A 5561-nucleotide genomic window follows, 5' to 3' on the forward strand; every position below is an offset into this window, starting at 1 on the left:
GACGATGGGGTTTGGCGTGAAGCAGACCTGGGTTTGAATCAGAGATCTTGGACAGAATCTTTCTGCTCTCTGGGTTTCAGTTTCCTCCAGAACAGCTGCTTCAGGATGCCCTTGTGAGCAGAAACCGAAGTGACATCTGCAGAGCAGATGGTATGGAGCACTTTGTACTTTCCCTTTCTAGCCTTATCAGAATTTGTTAGTATTGTAATTGTTTTCTTATTTTCTGCCTGCTTTAAGACCCTGGAACTTTACAAGGGAAGGGGCCTTGTATCTATCTTATGGTCACCGCTGGATTTCCTCCCACACACCCACCCATAGCATGGGGTCTGGCAGAGTAGTGATGGAATGAATGAAACCATATGCTCACAGGATTGCGTGAGGATAAAATGAGACCCAGTCATTGACTCGAATGATACTTATTAAGTGCTGCTTTATGTGCCAGGAACTGTTTTAGCTGTTGGGGAAACAGCAGCGACTAAAATAGACAAAAATTTATACTGTTAAAAAAGGAATGGGGCGCCTGGGTGGCTCAGTCGGTTAAGTGTCTGACTCTTGATTTCAGCTCAGGTCATGATCTCACAGTTCGTGAGTTCAAGCCCTGCATTGCGCTCTACACTGACAGTATAGAGCCTGCTTAGGATTCTCTCTCTCCCTCTCTCTCTGCCCCTTCCCTGCTTGCTTGCTCTCTCTCAAAAAAAACTAAACTAAAAAAAAAGGGGGGTATATGGTGTGATGTTTTGATATACGTAGGCATTGTGAAATGATTACTGCAGTCAAGCTGATTAACATATCCATCAGCTCATGTAGTTACCATTTCTTTTTTTTTTTTTTAATTTTTTTTTCAACGTTTATTTATTTTTGGGACAGAGAGAGAGCATGAACGGGGGGAGGGGCAGAGAGAGAGGGAGACACAGAATCGGAAACAGGCTCCAGGCTCTGAGCCATCAGCCCAGAGCCTGACGCGGGACTCGAACTCCCGGACCGCGAGATCGTGACCTGGCTGAAGTCGGACGCTTAACCGACTGCGCCACCCAGGCGCCCCTGTAGTTACCATTTCTTAAGTGTGATGAGAACATTTGAGATCTGATCTCTTAGCAGATTTCAAGTGAGGTCTCCAGAACTTGACTCATCTTACAACTGAGTTTATACCCTTTGACCAACATCTCCCCATTTCCCCCACACCCCAGGCCTGGCAGTTACCATTCTGTTTCCATGAGTTCAGCTGTTTCAAGTTCCACATGTAAGTGAGATCACGTGGTGTTTGTCTTTCTGTGTATGTCACTGAGGATATAGTCCTCCAGATAGGGCACGTCAGATTTGATGAGAGGCAGGGAGTGTGATGGGTGGGTACCGGGTGGTGGATGGGAGCGTGCACTTGTTGAATGTGACTGACTTGGAAGGAGTTGTTCAGTGCTTTGATCCCTGGCCAGAGTAAGAGCCACCACTAATGGCAGCACAGAAACAGCTTTGACCAGATGATCTGTGAGCTGGCAACAAAGTGAGTCCTGACCCTTGATCCCCCGAGGGGCCCACGTGGCAGGAAGGGATGGTGCCTGAGTGTGTCAGTGATTTCCTAATGGAGTTATGAGAAGAGCACTGTAATTAGGAGAGGGTCTCCTGGACTCCTGAGAGCTCCTTCTGTCCCCTCAGGTGGCTTTACTGCCACCTTCATCTTCTGGGCTTTTCTATTTTGCCTTTTCTAGAAGGTCTCCCTCTTGATCTTAAGTTTATAGGACATGATGGGTGGGAGGCAGATCCTGACAAGCCCAATACACGTGAAATCTCCAAGCTGAGGACGGCAGTGAGCAGTCACGCTCTTCCAGCCACATTACATCTTTTCTCACTGGTCAGGTGGCTAGTGACGTAGAGCTTCAGGACCACTCCTCCTCTGGAAATAGTGGCACAGGTAATTGTTAGAGGAAACCATATACTCTGAATCGGGGTGAGGGGTGTCTCCTGGCCTCTTTTCTCCATATTTTTAAAAATAACTTCAGGGTTTTTTTTTTTAAGGTCTATTTATTTATTTTGAGAGAGAGAGAGCAGGGGAGGGGCAGAGAGAGAAAGACAGAGTCCCAGGCAGGCTCCTCACTGTCAGCGCAGACCCTGATGAAAACTGAGACCGTGACCTGAGCTGAAATCAAGAGTCAGACGCTTAACCTGCTGAGCCACCCAGGCGCCACTTAAGCTCCTTAGTTTAAAAAAAAAAAAAAAAAAAAGAAAAGAAAAGATGGAGAAAAAGGAATGCTTTCCTTGAAGCTTAACTTTCACTTCACCAGTGTCTCCTGGATCCCATGTCTCCCAGGTTTTTTCTTCCAGAGCCCAAAGCCTTAGGATTCCTGGGAACTGCAATGAATTCCATCCCTGCCTCTTGCTTCTGGATTCCAGCCATTTGTCACTTCTATGGAGTGGCCAGTGAGGCTTGGAAGAGGGTCCACTTGTTGGGTCCTGCCGTGCTCCACACAGGCCTGTATTAAGGGTGTTGGGTGAGGGAGGGTTTGGGAAGAGGTGAAAGTCATGGCTCTGTCCTAGAGAAACTGACAAGCACTAGCTTAACAACCTAGGTGATGATGGGTGTGCTGCAGAACAGAGGGTGTGGTGCCCTCGTGGTGAGGTCTGCTGGGCTCTGTTCTGCCTCCTGGGGACTGGTCTTAAGCAAGACCTTGACCGCTCACTCAGGGCAATTCTTTCCTCCTGCCCTGGGCTGCTGCCTGGTGCTGGGGTTCCCAGTGGGCCTGGCCACCTCCTCAGCACTGCCTGTGCCTTCCTCATCCACTGCAGATTCATGGGGTTTGAGGCATAGGAGATAACAGATTCAGAAGCTGCAGCTGATGAATGGGTCCCAGTGACGATCTCTTCCAGTTCCTCCAGAGCTGTGGGCCACAGGCTGAAAGGGAGGTGTACAGAAACCCATCCTAGATTAGAGAACATTGCCCTCACTTCTTGGCTTTGCCTTCAAGAAGTGGTATTTAAGGGGTGCCTGGGTGGCTCTCTGTTGAGCATCTGACTCGATTTCAGCTCAGGTCATGATCGCAGGATCATTGGATCAAGTCCTACATCAGGCCCTGTGCTGAGTGAGGAGCCTGTTTGGGATTCTCTCTCTCTCTCCCTTAAAAAAAAAAAAAAAAAGTGGTATTTGATGTTTCAAGTAAGACCCTACACCACTTGGGAAGGAAAAGGAAGCATGGAAAGGGTTAATTAAGTGGTTTGGTTCCCTTACAGCTAGTCTGGGCTTCCTCACCAATCTCTGTCCACATGGAGGCACCCTGGGAAATTGCACACTTAGAACTCATGCCATCTAACCTGTGCTCCATAGGGAGCTGAGCCTCAGCAGGATTAGATTCCTGAGGTTGCTATAACTACCACACACCTGGTGGATTAAAACAACGGAAATGCATTTTCACGTTCAGGAAGCCGGAAGTCCAAAATCAAGGTGCTGGCTGGCAGTTGATCTCCTTCTGGAGGCTCTGAAGAATCTGTTTTATGCCGGTCTCTCAGCTTCTGGTGGTCGCAGGCAGTCCTTGGAGTTCCTTGGCTAGTAGATGCATTATTCCCATCTCTGCCTCCACTCGCATCACCTGGGTGTCTCTGTCCTCTCCTCTTAGGACACCAAGGCCAAAAACCCAGGGGGCACTTTAACCTACATCCCTTTGCCACAGGCTGCCCTCTGCATCATTGTCAGTAATTAATACTTGCAGTTTTGTCAAAAGACTTACTGAGACTGATCAGAGGCTGAGGGCAGTGTGGACAGCCTGTGGGAATGTGTGAAGCACTCCTGCCTGTACCAGCTCTTCCATCAGTGCGGTGGTCTCTTCCCCAGTCCTGTACTGCCTTACCCACACCACAGGGCTGGGCTGGGGCACCTGGTGGGTCCTACATGGGTACTGCTCCCACTGACACTGTCCTCATTGTAACATTTTCCCAACAGGAACGCTTCTTACCATCAAAAGATGTACTAAACATACTTGAAACCTTTTTTATAAATAGATCTTGTAGTACCTGTTACAACCACTTGGGTGTATGGCATGTCCATTAAATAAAACTCAGGTTACTTTCAAAGACCACAGCAGGGCAATTCATTTTTGTTATATCAACATTCTTGACAGAGACAAATAATTTACTTCACCTTGTGTATAGCTCTTTGATTAAAAATTCACTTTTGGGGGGGGCACCTGGGTGGCTCAGTTGGTTAAGTATCTTGACTCGGCTCAGATCATGACCTTACCGTTCGTGGGTTCAAGCCCCACTCGGGCTCTGCGCGGACAATGTGGAACCTGCTTGGGATTCTCTCTCCCTCTCTCTGCCCCTCCCCAACTCATGCTTTCTCTCTTCCTCAAAATGAATGAACTTTTTAACTAAATATTAATCTTGAAAAAAAAAAAAGACATTTGTTTTATAACAACATTCCATTCATATGTGTATCTTGTCTATACCTGTATCCTTTCACTGCATATAGTGATTTGTGTTGTACCAACCCAACATTGCAAGAGATACAGAATATATCACCCAATCCTCTGGCACAAAAAAAAAAAAAAAAAAAAAAAAAAAGAATCTTGATCTGAACCTCACATCTTCTACAAAAACTCAAAATGGATAAATGGATCATAGATTTAAATGTAAAGCATAAAACTGTAAAATGTTTAGAAGGTAACATAGGAGAACATCTTTAGGGTTGAAGAGTTCTTAGGACACCAAAAAGCATGATCCACCAAAACCCAAAAGCAAATGAACTGTGCTCCATATCGTGGAATGCTGAGTGGCAGTAAGAAGGAATAAACTACTGACAGACACATGCAACAACTTGAATGGATCTCAGGGGAATTGCATTGACTGTTAACAGCCAGTTTCAAAAGGTCCCATACTGTGCGATTCCAATTATGCAATATATTTTTTTCTGATATTCTTGAAATAACTAAATTCTAGAGATGGAGAACAGATTAGTGGTGGCCAGGGGTTAAAGATGGGGGACAGAGGTAGGTAGTTATAAAGTAAAAGCCTGAAAGAGCCTTGTGATAGAATAGTTGTGTGTCTTATGTTGGTGGTTACACCAATCTACACATGAATAAAACGGAACAAAACTGTATACACAGATACAAATGAATGCATGTAAAACTGGTGAAATATGTCTAAGCTCTATGAATTGCCCCAATGTCAGTTTTAGTGATGAATCTAAAAAGTTTAGCTGGGATACTAACAGTAGGTGGAAGTATCAGCCAGTAGGTACAATGTATTTTTCCTTATTTTTTTCCAGCAGTCTCATGAAGCAAAGCCAGGATATCCTTTGAATGGATATTCTTCTCAGTCTAGCCCGATCTTACAGTTAGTGATAAACACCTAAAGCCAGACTCAAGAAAGAATTATTAGTGAAGTTTAACATCAAAGAGCATGCATTCACAAGTGAATACAACAAAGTTATGTATTGCAAACACTGTTTATAATAGCCAAAGAATGGAACTTTCCAAATACCCATCAACAGGGGACGACAGTATATCCATGCACTGAAATACTGTACACAGGAAAAACAGCCACTGGATTTGAGACTGGTATGAAAAAAGAATGTAAAA

The sequence above is a fragment of the Lynx rufus genome, unplaced genomic scaffold (genome assembly GCF_022079265.1).
Source record: "Lynx rufus isolate CCGP_SWC_20201006 ecotype Redwood Valley unplaced genomic scaffold, mLynRuf1.p SCAF_8, whole genome shotgun sequence".
NCBI lineage: Eukaryota > Metazoa > Chordata > Mammalia > Carnivora > Felidae > Lynx > Lynx rufus.